Raw genomic sequence first — 17,553 nt, forward strand, 5'->3', positions numbered from 1 at the left:
TAACCCATCTGCCATGTTATGAGAAGGCCAAGTTACATGAAAAGACCATGTATAAGATGTTTTAATTGACAGCCCCAGCTGAGCTCTCTCAGCCTATAGCCAGCACCAACTGCCACCATGTGAGTGAGCCATTTTGGTTGTTTCAGTCTAATCAAGTCTCCATATGTCGGCAGCCCCAGTAGACATTAGGTGGATATGCAACGAAGGATTCATCTTGCCCAAAGAAAGGTTTGATCCTGCCCAGCTTCTGAAAGGTAGCCTCTAAGACCTTGGAATGTCCTGTCTGATAAGAATATCTTTGTTTACAAGGGGGCCATGGGCCATACCAGATAGTTTTTCCTAATAGTGTGATTTATGGTGGGAGCTTTGGGCCAGGTGGTGTCAGCTTGACTTTTGAAGAGGCTAGAGCCTAAGGTGAGCCATGTAGGGTGTCAACCATGCTTGGTCAACATGACCGAGCTCCAATAAAATCTCTGGACACGAAGGCCTAGGTTAGCTTCCTTGGTTGGCAATATTCTGTGCATGTTGCTACACATCATTGCTGGGAGAAGTAAGTTCTGTCCATCCAGCTCCAGTGGGAGAGGACAACTGGAAGCTTGTGCCTGGGCTCTCCTGGTCCCGGCCCTATGTGCCTCTTCCCTTTGCTGATTTCAACCTGTATCCTTCTACTCTAATAAATGTAGCTCTGGGTATAATGGCTTTTCTGAGTTCCGTGAGTCCTTGTCGAACCTGAGGGTTGTCTTGGGGACCCAAATGGCAGTGGAGGAGAGGAACTGCCCAGCTGAGCCTAGCCGACCCACAGAATCTTGAGCAATAGTAGTTGGTTGCTCTCTTAAGCCATTATGTTTTTGATTGGTTTGTTATGCAGCAATAGTTAATGAAGACACCTACCTTCTCTACTAGATGATAATATTTTTGAGAACCAAGAGAACTCTGTAATTTCCAATCTGTTAGCACAGCACCTCATGCATTGCAGATATACATAAACATTTGCTAAATCATTAAATCAGAGTATTTAAAAACATCTTCAAGGACTAACTGAGATACACTGAGGTGGGGGCCTTGCAGAATGATCACATCATTTCCATCTGTATAAAAAAGAAGGGAACCTCCACTCCTTTTGTATGAATTCTAAAGATAATTGCGGTTTTTCAGGATTGCTGTGCTGGCAATGATTTTTTCTTTCTTCTTTCCGTATAGCTGTACTATTGTGTAAGGAATATTGCTTGGAATATAACAGTTTGATTCCCAGCTCTGCCTTTGCTCGCTACTTTTATGAACTTCCACAAGTCTCTTGACCTTACCCAACCTCATCTCAAAGTAGAAAGAATAATGGCAGTTCTGCGGGGTTGTCGTGAGGCTTTTGAGCATTTAAGCATTAGAAGTGCTTGGAGAAATGCAAAGTGCTATGTTATAAAGACTTTGGATTAGTAGTACTTGCTTAATTTTTATTATTTTTAGCCCTTCTTGCCCATCATTTACATAAACACTTTAAAATATGACTGGCATTTCAACAGCATAGGGAATATGAAAATTTGTAAATTAAGAATAAAAACAAATTCTAAATAGTTTTCCCTTTGTTTTTCTTACCTCACATCTTCACCACCACAAACTACTCCACTTAACTTTTTTTTTTTTTTCAGTAAAGAAATAGACAAAACTAATCAGAAAGGGTGGCATTGAAATAGATTTCTTTTTTTTCCCCCAAGCATGTCACATCTCCCTCCCTGACCCTTTCACCTCTGTTATCTACATGCCTTTTAGTTCAATAAGGAAGGGTATTGACAAGATACTATTTGTTATGCCTAAGCCACCTTAGTGAACTCTAGGCCCTTCTTACTGAGTTGGTTTTGATAGTGTCAGATGGTGATGCCCCCAGCACTTGGGAACTGGTCCACAGGCCTATGAGAGCCACTTTGGGTTCTTTAGGTCCATACCTGTAGCTTAGAGAATAGAATCCAAAACAGCTGCCAAAGCCTTGCTGTGAACCTTCTTAAAGATGCTGTAATTTCCCAGGGTCTTCCCCTTTATGTTGCTTTGATGCCACTCATAGATTTTGGTTGCCTTCTAGGATCTCACAAGGTGCTTGCTGACCCCTGCACTTACATGCATCCTATCAATTGCAATAATTTTGAATATCTGCCAGTTTCTAACATGAATGAAAAATCAGAGCTGGAAGGAGCTTTAGATTGGAGCCCCGACCCAGTAATTGGTTGTCATGCCTTGATAAGAGTCAAGGGCTAGGAGTAATGGCATATAGGAGTATGTGAGCAGGTTCTAAGAGTCCAGGAAGAAAGGGTTTAAACCAGAGCCTGAAGACATAGTGTTAAGTTCCAGAGATTTGGGGGAGCATGGGAATGAAAGTCAGCCCAAGCAAGTTAATATGCTGGAAGAGAAATCAGAATTGAAAAATATTTTGATAGCTTGGAAAAATTAGCTGAAACCAAAAAGAGGCAATTTCCAGAAGTAAATAAAAATTAGTTCACATAAATTCCAAAATCAACCATATGAGCCTATATAAGGGAAACAGGGTTTAATGGAAATTCAGTAAAACATTTAGGTTTCAGCTGCCAAGAAGGTCAGAATGAGTCAATCATATGACATCATTTTTCATAACGTGAATGCAGTCTTAGGATGCCTGAATTAAGCCCAGAACAAAGGAGGTAATGGTCCTACTCTCCTCTGCTTGAGTTATGTGTAAACTGTATTCTGTTCTCAGTGCCATATTTTAAATTGTATGGGCAAATGCTACTGTATTTGGAGAAGAAATGCAATATGGTGAAAAGTTTAGAAATGGGAAGGAATGGGAATGGGAGTTAAACTGGGCTAGTTGCCAGGCAACAGAAGATAGTTGGGGAAAAATATCAGCTGCTTTCAATAATTTGAAGGATTGTTATATGAAAGAGGAATTATACCTATTTTTCTCGGTCTTGAGGATAGAATTTTGATAATTGGATGGAAACCATAATGGGCAAATTAGGGCTCAGTAAAGGCAAGAACTCTACAGTAAAAGTTGCCCATACATGAAGACAGATTTAGTATGAAAGAGATATACTACTCATTGGGGAAGTGCTCAAAAAGAGGCTGAATTGTCCCCTACCAGGAACTGAGATGTGGATTCCTATACAGGGCAGGCGGGGGTGGGGGAGAGGCTGAACCAAATGGTCTTCAAGATCCCAATCATCTCTCAAGTTTCATGACCTATGACCCTCTGTACTAGAGACACACAGACATTCAGAGATTTCCAATGGCAGCCTAGCACTCTAACTTGCCACATAATTGTGCAGTGGGCTGGCCACCAAGATGGCCACTAGGTCTGTACCAGTATAGAATGCCCACCCGATCCCAGCAGGAGGTCCTGAACTGAACTGTAAACTTCTTGAAGGCAAAGATAGCATCTTATCTGTTCGTGTAGCAGTGCCTGGCACTTAACAAAACATGCTTGTCAAATGTTTGCAGAACTAATGAATGGACAAGTGAATGTTGGGCCGATACCGGTCTCTTGGGTCTGCCATAACAAGTTGCCACACCTGTGGTGGCTGAAAACAACAGAAATTTGTTCCCCTGCAATTCTGGAGGTCAGAAGTCTGAAATCAAGGTGTCAGCAGGGCTACACTCTCTCAGAAGGCTCTAGGCAAGAATCTGTTCCTTACCTCTTCTGGCTTCTGGTGGCTCTGGGCATTCCTTGATTTATAGCCACATCACTCTGATATCTGCCTCCAAGGTCACATTGCCTCCTCCTCTTCTGTCTGCCTCAAATGTGTGTCACTTATGAGGCTTCTTGTCATTGGATTTAAAACCCACTTGGATAACCTAGGATGGTCTCCTCATCTCAAGATCCTTACTGGATTACATCTGCAAAGATCCTTTTTTTTAGGTAAGGTCACATTCACAGGTTCTAGGGACTAGGACTTGGACATATTTAGGGGGGGCCACCATTCAACCCACTACACTTATTTTTAATGGTCATTAAACTATCACTATTACTCAAACAATAGTGCTTGGCGTCTGATGGCACTTTCCACATGCAAAGCAGAGAAGTGTTGAGAGTCTCAACAGAGACAGTGTCGTGCTTAATATGCTAACTCTTGGAGTCAGACAGGTTTGAATTCGATACCAGTTTTGCTACTTAGTAGCAGTATATCTTTGGCCAAGCTGTCAAACTTTTCTGTATCTCATATTCTCTATCTCTAAAATGAGAATAGCAGTAAATGTTCCATGGAATAATGTTTGAAAATTAACTCGGCGGTGTATCTCTTGGAAATAAATTCATGTTAAATGTATATCTAATATCCACACCCGTGTAGACGTTATGAATTTGGTAGTCTTATTATTTCACGTTCAAACTCAGTTTATTACATGAAGAATTTTAATGACCTGTTGATTTCCTAGTGGTTTCCTCTCATCTCCTCGCACTCAGCATTTCAAGATGCAATAAATCATTTTTACCTTAAAAAAAAAACCCAGAAAATTACTTAACATAGGACCAAGCATATAGCTGACACTCTACAGGTGGTGAGTATTATTAATTCATATGGGCTTATTCCTTTTCCCTGGTTTCAGGCTGCCTGAGGTATCAGACTTTTGTCCTTCCTTAGAAATTTAATTGAAATCAACATATGCTGATTGAGGATTTACTCTGCACCATACACTTTCATACGTAATAGGTATAAATGATAAACAAGACAGACAGCCCCTGCCCTCACAGATCTTAGAGTGTGATGGCATCAATGGTTAATAAAACATGGAATTATAATACAGCATTGCCTTTTTGACAACTGGGGGAAATATAGGAACTGGAGAAGTATATAGAAGGGGCGCCTAACCCAGGATCTCTGTATATGGGAGGAGATGTATATATATTTGGAGCAGAAGGCCCAGTTGGGGCTGATTTGGACTCATTTGGACTTGGCCATATCTAAGGAACTGGTGGGCTAGGAGTTCCTCGAGTACCTGCAGGTATGCATTGATTCTGCCTGAGGGATGCGGGCCTGTGAGGAGACATGTTGCTTTCTGTGTCTGGAGAGAAAGACTGGGACATGAGGAGGCACCTTAATTTAGGTTCCCCCAGAAATAGACGCTAAGACAAAGATTTGAGTATAAGTAGTTTTTTAGGGAGATAATCCTAAGGAACGCTAATTTGGCGGGGGAGCAGGGGGAGTGAGGGAGGTAAGAAAAAAGACACTAAATGATACCTTATCAAGCCAGTCTGTGGTTGACTGGAGCTTCAGGTATCGAGCAATCCTAGAAGCCAATGTAGAACACAGGCCTCAGAGTTACCCACACCTATTCCTGCATCCAAGAAGCCTGCCGACAAGCAGGGCAGGCAGGCTACTGAAGGAGGCCGCAGGCCAAGTGAGGCAGCTGTGGGCCACTGGGGGGGCCCGAGGTGATAACGGGGAGGACACAGCCCACCTGTGATACAGGAGGACAACATGGTACAGGGAGGAGGTCTGAGGCCCATGAGCAGAGCAGGCAGAAACTGAAGACGTTTCTCTCATGAGTCTTCAAGTAATACTCAGGTAACAGTGCTTCTTAGGGGCCAGGTGACAAAAATGCAGCCCAGAGCTGGGGAGAGGTGGGGAGCAGCTTTTCTCCCATTCACACCTAGTATGCAGTGTGGCCCGTCAGAGTAAGGATTGAAAAGGAACGAGTTCTGTTTCAACCCCTCATGATTCACAACTTTGAGGTGAAGCAAAAGCTGCTTCCCTGACATAGAAGAGTATGCTCTTCTGGGGAGCACTGAAGGTGGGGGGAAATGGTGAGGGAAACAGTGAAGGGAGGCCTGGTTTTGGCTTCACGAGATCTGGGGACACCAAAACCAAGGCGAAGCGTTTGTGAACGCCTAGAAAAATTTCCCAAGAATTCTCAGAAGTAAGTGGGGAGATATGGGGGAGAAAGGTGTCCTGGTGCCAGTGAGGGGACGGAACCAGTGGGATTGGAGTTTCTACTGTTTCGACGCAAAGAATTGTGGGGCCTGTGGAAATTTAAGTTACATGTGACTCCCCTCCTATGCCTGCTCCAAAAGAGGTTTCCTGGTATTTACGGACCCACCTACTATGGTGCCAAGCATTCTATAGATCTTAGCTCATTTAGTGTTTTAAATTTTTTTAAATTTTCTTAATAAATTAATTAATTTTTAAGTTTTTGAATTTTTGAACCTTTATTGTGGTATTGTCCCTGTACAGTAAACTACACATATTTCAGATGTGCACTTTGATGAACTCTGATAGATGTACACACCAATGAAACCACCACCACAATCAAGATAGCTAACGTTTTCATCACTCCCCAAGAGGTGCAATTTTCGAATTCCTAATTGATTTTTTTAATGGAGGTGCTGGGGATTGAACCCAGGACTTGGTCCATGCTAAGCATACACTCTACCACTGAGCCATACCCAGCCCACCCCCAGCCCCCAATCTTAGCTCATTTATTCCTTGTGATAAATCCAATGCATAAGTGAGAAAACTGAGGTTCAATGAAGGGAGAGAGTTTGCCTTCTGAACACAGCTAGTAAATGGCAGAGCTGGTATTTGAGCCCTAACTTGTTTGAGTCGGGAACCCAGGCTTTTATTACACTACCTCCTTATGCTACCTGGTAACATAAGCACATCTGCATGTGTGGCTCTGCACATATGTACAGTTTGAACCTGGAAATGGATTTCAAGTTCATAATAATCTTGAGAAGTCTGAAACCCTAACCATTTATTGAGTTAGATGAGATGGTTAAGTTATGCAAGAGACTTTTTTTTAGGAACAACCCCAGCAGAATTTAAAACAGAAGGATAAAGAACTGAGGATGAAGGGAGTCAATGCCATTATTATTCATTGACATGAAAAAAAATGAGAAATAGAAGAATGGCACACCTCTGCCTTTTCTCCTAATAGCTATTTGCTGTACAATGACTTTTCTTTTTTCCCCACGGGTGGATGAAATCTGGGTCCATATATTGAAGGATCACTTTTCTGCCTGGGATATAGTGCATTTTTTTTCAGGGCTAAAAATTCCCTTTCTAAAATGGCTACCTGAACCATTCCAGAAACAGAGACCAAGTGCTAATATTGGGATCTCATTCTTGTGCTAAAAGCTCTAGCAGTCTCTCTGACTGCTGTTATACCAATGAGAAAAGTTGACTTTATTTTTGGGCTTGAGCCCATATGTTAGTGCATGACGCCCTGAAGAAGAAGGGGGAAGGAGAAGAGAAACGGGGTTTAGAGTGTAGGAGTGAAGAAACTTACACTCCCAAGTATCTGGAGTGAGCAAAATCTAAGTGTAGCCAAGACATTAAAAGGAAGTGCTAGGATCCTGTATTCCCCTTGGTTTTGGCAAGAAAGATGTCAAAGATGTAAATAAGTGACTGAATAAATACATGGGAAAAATATAAACCCAAGCCTTCTTTCGTAATGTTAGTGTAGCCTCAAAAAAATGGAAACTAATTTTATTACTTTGAATGATCTATAGTTAATAAAATTACAGACAACACTGATGTCAGACAGTATGCTTTGTCATATATCTCAATTACCTCAAGAGCACCCCAAAGCAGGTTTCATTTTTAAATGAGGAAACTGGGGCTTAGACAGACAATTTACACTACCCAAGGTCTTGCAACTTGTACACGGTATAGTTGGAATTTGAACTCAAGTAATCAGACTTTAGAACTTGCTTTCCAAGATGAATAATGCTTCCTGTATGCTAAAATAGGAGTGTGGTCCTGGTCCTAAAAATTTTTCTTGACATGTAAGGTTGCATATTTTTGGACTGTCTGTTCCTTCTTAGTATTCATATCCCTTGTGAGTAAATTTCTGAAATATTTATTCAATGTATGCCTTTCTGCTGGGTATGAGCTCGGTGATTCCAGGGCTGTGTCTGTCTTGTCCATCCCTGTATTCCCAGTACCAGGAGTACCAGGACAATTAGTTACGATACAGAATAGGTGCCAAGGAATTTTTGTTGATTGAATAAACTATTCATTCCTCTATGTCTGTCTGTTAATGGGGACAGAGGGACCCAAGAGTGCCTGAGGAATGTAATACATTTTTAATTGATTGATTTCTGAAACAGTGGTGTCCTGTCCTGATAGCTCTTTACAGTTGTAATGGCTAATTATTCAGGATGCAACATTTGTCAGCTGCCTTATTTTAGGCAGAATACCAGCTCTTAAATGTGAATTATATTTTCATATTCATAGGGTTCAGAAATGTACCTTTTGAAGTGTTCATGGGGGTGGTACTTAAATGTACTTAAAAAAAGCTGCACTCAAAGGAACTAATTTGGGTTTTTCTTTTGGCTGACAGGCTTTTCCTAGGTGTGGCTGAGAGTGAAACAAATCTACCTTTCCAGTAACGTATGCATATCATAGGGTGCTGTACCAGGAGATGCCTTTGTGTGCTCCTTCCCTTGGGACCTTAGGAAAGGAGCCTAGGTTCGAACTTTCCATACTCTGCAGTTGTGTTGACCTATAAAATGTTTTGCTGACACCCATTCACAGTATTTAAGATGAGTTTTATGGTGCCTAGTTCAGTGCCTAGTACACTACATGGTAGGCATTCCATAAATGCTGGTTGGGTGATTGAATGAATAAATACACGAAGGTATGGTTTGAATCAACTGGATCTGATTTGAAGAGACAGACAGATGGACTGGAACTCCTCACATTCATCCATTTGGGGGCTAAAGCTTTGGAACACAGTTAGAAGGCAAATATATGGAATGAGTTCCTAACCCACTATCTTGAAGGAGTATTCCAGATATAGAGCTTTCCAAGCTCTAGATGAAAAGGAGGATTCAAGAAGATGGGATGCAGGACAAGTCCATCTCGATGAGGAGTAGGAGATGAGAGGAGAGGCAGAGACGCTAGGTGCAGGCTAGGAAATCAACAGGAGGGAGTCTGGAGCTGCAACTTTGATCTTTTGGGCAGCTTGCCCTGGAGGAAGTGGGCAACCATGTCATGGGGACACACATGAACCCTGTGGAGATGAGCATGTAGAGAGGAACTAAGGCCTCCTACCAACAGCTAGCACCAACTCACCAGGCGGGTGAATGAACCCCCTTGGAAGTGGATGCTCCAGCCTGAGTTGAGCTTTGAGATGACTGCAGTCCTGGTTGACATCTTGAACGTAACCTCATGAGAAACCCTGAGCCAGAACCACCCGGCCAAGCCACCCCCCGATTCTTGACCTACAGAAAATGCAAGACAATAAATATTCATTGTTGTTTTACATCACTGAATCTGGAGTAATTTTTTTGCACAGCATTAGAGACTAGTACATTTTCTTTGTCTTAAAGTCTATGATTGTAATTGCGATTGTACCTACTAGTCTGTGGGATGGGTATCAAGTTTCCCAGCTCTCTTTAAAAATGGTGATATGTTCGTTATTTCTAGCTTCATGTAAAATGTATAAGAATATGGGGATGTAGAGCAAGGACTCTTAAAGTCAAGCAGACAGGAATTTGAATACTGGTTTGGCCACCTGTGTGATTGATCAAGTTACTAAGTCTAACTCAAGTTTATTATGAGCATTAAAGGAGCAAATGCATTTCAAGCACTTAGCATAGCGTATGGCTTATAGTAAGAACTCAATATGTGTGATAGTTATTATAGTTAATAACTGTATAAAGAGATGCTTCTAAGGGCGTTGCCTTATGGGGAATTTGGTTTCTATTAGAATTATTAAATACATTTATTAAGATATAATTTGTATACCATAAATTCACCCCTTTGAAGTGTACAATTCATGATTTTTAGTTAATTTGCTGAGTTGTGCAGCTATGACGATCATCCAGTTTTAGAATATTTTCATCACCCCCAAAAGAAATCTTGTGCCCGTTTGCAGTCACTTTCCATTTCTCACCTTCAGCCCCAGGCAACCACTAATCTATTTTTTAAATTTTTATGTTTTTTAAAATAGAGGTACTGGGGATTGAACCTTGTGAATGTTGAGCATGTGCTCTGCCACTGAGCTATTACCCTGCCCCTTACTTTCTGTCTCTATAGATTTGCTTTTTCTTAACATTTCATCTAAATAGAACCATACATTTTGTGGCCTCTCAGGTCTGGCTTTCTTCTCATAGCATGTTTCTGAGGTTCTTCCATGTTGTAGCGTATATTGGTACTTCATTTCTTTTTATTGTCAAATAAAATTCCATTGTTTGGATATACCACCTTTTGTTTATCCATTCATCCACTGATGTACAATTGGGTGGCTTCCACTTTTCATGGATAATGCTCTCTGAACATTGGTGTACAAATTTTTTTTTTGTCTTGGCATATGTTTTCATTTAGCTTGGGTAGATACCAGGGAATGGAATTGCCGGGTTAGATAGTAAAGTTTAAGAAATTCCCAACTAGTTTTCCAAAGTGGCTGCACCATTCACATTTCCCCCAGCAAGGTATGAGAGTTCTTATTTATCCATATCCTTGTCAACATTTCATACTGTCTGTCTTTTTGATTATAGCCATCCTAGCGGATGTGAAATGGCATTTCATTGTGGTTTTAATTTGCATTTTCCTTATGACTAATGATGGTGAACATCTTTTCATGTGCTTACTGGCTATATTTTCTTTAAGGAAATATCTATTCAAGTCATTTGCCAATTTTTAATTGTTATTTGTCTTATTGTGTATAAGAGTTCTTTGTATATTCTGTATACAAGTTTCACTGAATGTGTGATTTACAGATATTTTTCTCCCAGGCTGTGGCTTTTTATTTCCTTAATGGTATCTTTTGGAGTACAACAGTTTAAAATTTTGATGAGTTCCAGTTTAACAATTTTTTTTTTCTTTTATGGATCATGTTTTTTGGGATTGTATCTCAGACATCTTTATAGAACCTAAGGTCTTAAAATTTTTCTCCTAAAATTTTTTATAGTTTTAGCTCTAACATTTAGGTCCACAGTTCATTTTGAATTAATTTTTGTATATAGTGTTAGGTAAGACGTTCATCTGTTGTTTTATAAATGGCCACATCGTGTACCAGGACCATTTGTTGAAAAGACTCGTCTTTCTCAATGAATTTTCTTGGTATCTTGTTGAAAATCAATTGATCATAATTATAAGAGTGTAATTCTGGACTTTCACTTCTGCTCTGTTGATCTATGTCTACCCTTAATGTAGTACCATACTGTCTTCATTGCTGTAGCTTCATAGTAAGCTTTTTAAATTTTAAAATGAAAGTCTGCCAAATTTCTTTTAAAATTATTTTTTAGGTATTCTGGGGCTTTTGGTTTTTCGTATAAATTTTGGAATAATTTTATCCATTACAGAGAGAGACACACACACATTGCTGGAATTTTGATGAGAATTGCACTGCTGAATTTTAGAAGAATTGCCACTTTAACAATATGGAGTCTTGGAATCCATGAACGTGGAACGTCTCTCTGTTTATTTAGATTTTCTTTAATTTGCCTCAGCAATGTTTTACAACTTTTATTGTAGTTGTCTTGCAACTCTTTTGTTAAATCTATTCCTAAATTTTTATTATTTTTATGATATTAAGAATGGAATTGTTTTCTTAATTTCACTTTTAGATCATTTATTCCTCATGTATATAAACATACAGTTGATTTTCATACTTTGGTACTGTATCCTGCAACCTTGTTTTTCACATAGTATTTTGGGAATTCCTTAGGATTTTCTATCCATAGAGTTCTGTCATCTGTGAAGTTTTACTTCTTCCTTTCTACCTTAATGCTTTCTACTTCTTTTTCTTACTTGATTGCACTGGCCAGACCCCAATTGCAAATGTTAAATAGAAGTGGTGAGATGGACATCCTTTCTTTGTTCCTGATCTTAGGAGGAAAGCATTCAGTCTTTCATCATGAAATATGAAATAGAGTTTTCATAGTTACCCTTTCTGAGCTTGAGGAAGTTCCTTTCTATTGTGAGTTTGTTGAGAGTTTTTTTTTTTTTTTATCATGAATGGGTATTGAATTTTGTGAAATGTCTGTTCTATATCTATTGAGATGATCTTGTAGTGTTTGCCCTTTATTCTCTTAATATGGTTTGCTACATAAATTTTTTTGGTTTTAAACCAATCTTGCATTCCTGGGATAAATCCCACTTGGCTGTGGCATATAATCCTTCCTATATTTAACTAGGTTTGGTTTCCTGATATTTTCTTGAGTGCTATAGTGTCTATATTCATGAGGGATGTTGGTCTCTAATTTTCTTTTCCTGGGATGTCTTTGTCTGGTTTTGGTATCATGGTAATACTGTGTCATAGAAGGAGTTGGGAATTATCCTCTCCTCCTACATTTTCTAAAAGTTTGTGTAGGATTGGGATTACTTCATTTTTAAATGTTTGATAGAATTTACCATTGAATCCATCTGGTCCTGGGTTTTTCTTTGTGGGAAGATTTTAAATTACCAATTGTTTTTCTGTACTTATTATAGGTCTATTCAGATTTTCTGTTTGTTTTTCAGTCAGTTTTGCTAATTTGTGTCCTTCTAGGTATTTGTGCATTTCATCTAAACTGTCTAATTTGTTGTCAAAAGTTGTTCATATTATTCCCTTGTAATTCTTCTATGTTCTGTAAGGTGAGTAGTAATGTCTCTTCTTTTTCATCTTGATTTTGGTGTTCTGTGTCTTTTCTCTTTTCTTGGTCAGTTCAGCTAAAGGTTTATCAGTTTTGTTATCTTTTCAGAGAATTAACTTTGGTTTAGCTGATTTTTCTATACTGATTTTCTGTTTTGTATTTCATTGATTTCCACTCTAATTTTGATTTTCTTCTTTCTTCTTGCCTTCTTTTTAATTAGCTCTTCTTTTGGAGGGGGATTGATAAAGTGAACTCTTACCATATTGATTTGAGATCTTTCTTCTTTTCTATTGTAACTGTTTATGGATATAAACTCCCCTTTTAGCATTGCTTTAGCTGCATGCCACCTATTTTTATATGGTGTGATTTCGTTTTCATGCAGTTCAAAAATATTTTTCCTTGTAATTTCTTCTTTGACCCATGGGTAATTTAGAAAAGTGATATCTAGTTACTAAATATTGTGGATTTTCCATTTTTTCTGTTTTTAATTTCTATTTAAATTCCATTGTATTTCAGAGAATATGCTTTAAATTATTTCAAATCTTTTTCAATTTGTTGGTGCTAGTTTTATTGCTTAGAATGTGGTTTATCCTGCAGAAAGTTCTATGTGTACTTGAATGCATATGCTGTTGTTTAGTGGCATGTTCTATCGACGCCAGTTAGGTCAAGTTGTTTGATAGTGTTGTAAGGCACAGCAAGTCTTATATATCCTTGCTGATTTTCTTTCTAGTTGTTCTCTCAGTTTTGGGGAGTCAAGGATTGAAGTCTTCAAATTTATTGTTGAATTGTATATTTCTTCATGTTTGTATCATGTGTGTAGGCATAAATATGACTCCCCAAAGACATACAATGTATAATCCTTAGAATCCTTCAATATGTTATGTTACATGGCAAAAGAGAATTAAAGTTGCAGATGGAATTAAGATTGCTAAGCAGCTGACCTTTAGAATAGCTGAAGTAGCTCTTAGTTTAAAATGAATCATTATTCCTTTCTGCCTACAAAACCACGCAACCAGTACCAATACAGAATTAGAAAACCACGTGCTGTCTTTACAGAGTAAGAGGACAAGATCCAGTATCCCATTCATTATGTCAAGTAGAAAAATTTGGGCTCTTCTTCAACCTTTTGTGTGTCAGTGAGCAAATGACTTAATTTCACTGAGCTTCAATTTTGTACCTTTAAAATATTTTATACCTCTTGCAGGATAATATATATTAAATGCTGAGTGCCTCCAACAGATGTTAAGAAATAGAAAATAATCTAAAACTCATTACACACAGATATAGAAAACAAACTTATGGTTACCAGAGGGAAAGAGGGTGGGAAGGGATAAATTGGGAGTTTGGGATTTGCAGATACTAACTACTATATATAAAATAGATAAACAACAAGTTTCTTCTGTATAGCACAGGGAACTATATTCAATATCTTGTCATAACCTATGATGAAAAAGAACATGAAAACGAATATATGAATGTATATGTATGACTGAACTATTAGGCTGTACACCAGAAATTGACACAACGTTGTAAACTGACTACACTTCAATTAAAAAAAGTAAAACTCATGCAATGAAAGGTAGTGTGTTTGGAACATTCACTGCCTGGGCACCGGGAGGCAGCAACTCTGTTTCACAAAAATGCTAAGGGTCCAACACAGAGAAAAGCTTGAGCTTGCTTTACATCTCACAACACATGACATTCATGACCAATTCTGATTTTCCTTCACATTCTATCCCTTTAGCTCCACGGGAGACCTGCCTCACTCAGGCATCTGAAAACCTTTTTGCTGCCACGGTGAAGCAGAAACTCCACCCCACCCAACTCTTCATCATTAACCTTGGAAAATGTAAGATGATAGTACCTCAGCTTTTTTTCTGTGACTTTAATACGGAGAGTGAGCCCCTCAGAGAATCCAGCTACCACCTCCTTTTTCTAAACCTCTCTGTGTGTTCTTAATTTGGATTTGTTACTGGCAGCCTACTCTCCAGCACCTTCCCCACCTCACTGTACCCCTGCTAACACACACCCACTCACACAATTTACACCCACATAATGACTCCAAACATAAAGTGTAGGCTTGTGAAGTAGCAGACTTTTTGAGAACCACAAATGCAGATATCAAGGCAATTACCGGTTACATAAATTGCAGGGCCCAGTGCAAAAGAAAAATGTGGGGCCTCTTGTTCAAAAAGCGAGAACAAAGTGCCATCAAAGGTACTAAATGGTATTAATTTGTCCTTTCCTCCATGATCTCTCTCTCGACTTGTCATGAGTTTTTAAATTTGCTATTTTATGTGACTCAGAATAAAGACAAATTAAAATTTTGAATTCTTAGCATGAATTTTCCTATTCATCTTTATATTGCCTAATGCTACTTTTAAATGTAAACCTAAGGGTATAACCTGTATGCAGAATCGCCAAAATTACACAATTAGGATTTTATAGCTCATATGTGCACATTTATTTCATTCTTAGCAGAACAGTGGAAATACTGCACAAAATGAAGCCAAATGTTTTTTAAAGCTTTTTTATTGAAGTGTAGTTTCTTTACAATGTTAGTTTCAGGTGTACAGCAAAGTGATTCAGTTATAAATATACATCCATATATATATTTTTTTCTTTTCAGATTCTTTTCCATTACATGTTATTACAAGCAATTGAATATAGTTCCCTGTGCTATACAGTAGGTCCTTGTTGTTCATCAATTTTATGTACAGTAACGTGTATCTGTTAATCCCCAACCCCTAATTTATCCCTCTCCACCCTTTCCCCTTTGGTAACCAGAGTTTATTTTCTACGTCTGTGAGTCTGTTTTCAGTTTGTAAATAGAATTTATATCATTTTTAAAAATTCCACATCTAGGTGATGTCGTATGATATTTGTCTTTCTCTGTCTGACTTATGAAGCCAAGTATTTTTATTTCAATTCTTGATATGGTCACACTCTGCCTTCAGCTTACTGATGAGTAAGGAAATACTGAAAAGAAGAGAACTGTGGGTTGCTTTGTCTTCTGTGTCATCATTTTCAAAGAAACTGGTTGGTCAAAGCAGCAAAGTAGCAAGAGTAAGAAAGGACACAATAGGGTCCCTTGGTTGTTTGTGTTTCTTAGAACACCACTGCCATGTTAGCAAGTTCTAGTTCAAATGGTAAATGTGGCTTCTGCAGGCTGTCAGTGCCCCTACTTACTCAGTCATAGACATAGCACGCTTCCCTTGTGCTCACTTCTAGTGTCACTGAACTCTTGATGGACCCACTGGAAATCTGTGCTCGTGAGATCCCATGACTGTTACATGTGAATTGGGTGACAAGGAACAGTGGACACGTATGTGGCCCAGATCATCTCTGCTCACACTCATGCTCATGTTCCATCAGATTTCCCTTATGAAACACAAGTTTGGAGATAAAATTATTGAGAATTTCAAGACAATGACAGCACAACATTAAACCAAGCACAAGACTCTTCTGAATGTATAACTGCAGAAGCCCTGTATAACTACACAAGCTGTACACCCATGGAGTTGGCTCTAAGGAAATCTTTTCATTCAACTTTCTCCCCTTTGGCAGGCATGTCAGCTTTTCTGCTTATTTCCTCTCTGAATCATTTTTTTTAAACTTTAAAAAAAATTGAAGTATAATCAATTACAATGTGTCAATTTCTGGTGTATGGCATCATGTTTCAGTCATACATGTACATACATATATTTGTTTTCATATTCTTTTTCATTATAGGTTACTACAAGATATCGAATCTAGTTCCCTGTGCTCTACAGAAGAAACTTGGTTTTTTAATCTATTTTATATATAGTAATTAATATTTGCAAATCTTAAACTCCCAATTTATCCCTTCCCACCCCCTTCCCCCCTGATAACCATAAATTGTTTCCTACATCTGTGAGTCTGTTTAAGTTTTGTAGATGAATTCATTAGTGTCTTTTTTTCTTTTTTCTTTTTAATAGATTCCACATATGAGTGATATCATGTGGTATTTTTCTTTCTCTTTCTGGCTTATTTCACTTAGAATGACTATCTCTAGATCCATCCATGTTGCTGCAAATGGCATTATTTTATTCTTTTTTATGGCTGAGTAGTATTCCATTAGTATAGATATACCACAACTTCTTTATCCAATCCTCTGTCAATGGGCATTTAGGTTTTTTCTATGTCTTGGTTATTGTATATAGTGCTGCTATGAACATTGTGGTGCATGTATCTTTTCAAATTAGAGTTCCCTCCAGATATATGCCCAGGAGTGGGATTGCTGGGTCATATGGTAAGTCTACAATGAAGTATCACCTCACATCAGTCAGAATGGCCATCATTAAAAAGTCTACAAATGATAAATGTTGGAGAGGGTGTGGAGAAAAGGGAACCCTCCTACACTGTTGATGGGAATGTAGTTTGGTGCAACCATTATGGAAAACAGAATGGAAATTCCTTAAAAGTATTTGCTGAGTACTGAAATATCACTGTAGGCATTGAGGAGGGAGAAGAAACAAACTCCAGAAGTTAGTAACTCAAGGTTACTGTAACTGACATAATTTTGGGAGACTCTGGGTCAAAATGATTCCCCACTGGCCAGATCTCAGCTCTTCTTGCTGTGTTTCTTATGTGAGACTCTATTTATCACTTTGGTCATGAGGAGGGAAAGGCGGGGTGAATGATCCAGGGATGGGCACATGATCCAATTTTCTTCCCATGACCTTCTTTCTTAGCTTTGGATAGAGAAGATCTTCTTTCTTCTCCAGGGCTGAAGCCATCAGTGTTTGAGTCCAGAACTGCCAGAGGCCATGTTCCCTGGCACAGAAGTAAAGTCCACTGATGGCAGGAGAGGCCAAAGCCAAAATGTTGAATAAGCAGAGTGCAGGTCCTAAGAAGTTTGAGCTTCTGGAACTGTTTGTCCCTGAGGCCAGCTCACCCGTGGTTAAGTTACCTGAGTCACTAAGTACTCCATCTCCCCTACTTCATTTTGAGCTCATTTGAGTTGGGTTTCTGGCACCTGCATCTGAAAAAAA

At 38.8% G+C, this 17,553-nt stretch overlaps 1 long non-coding RNA gene across 1 annotated transcript in view; it reads left to right on the forward strand.

Moving 5' to 3' along the window:
* The window catches only part of LOC116150720 (uncharacterized), a 142,828-nt gene that overhangs the window by 88,548 nt on the left and 36,727 nt on the right, over positions 1-17,553 (forward strand). The gene's annotated exons all lie outside the window — the stretch shown is intronic.

This window comes from Camelus dromedarius, chromosome X, assembly GCF_036321535.1.
Source record: "Camelus dromedarius isolate mCamDro1 chromosome X, mCamDro1.pat, whole genome shotgun sequence".
Taxonomy (NCBI): Eukaryota; Metazoa; Chordata; class Mammalia; order Artiodactyla; family Camelidae; genus Camelus; species Camelus dromedarius.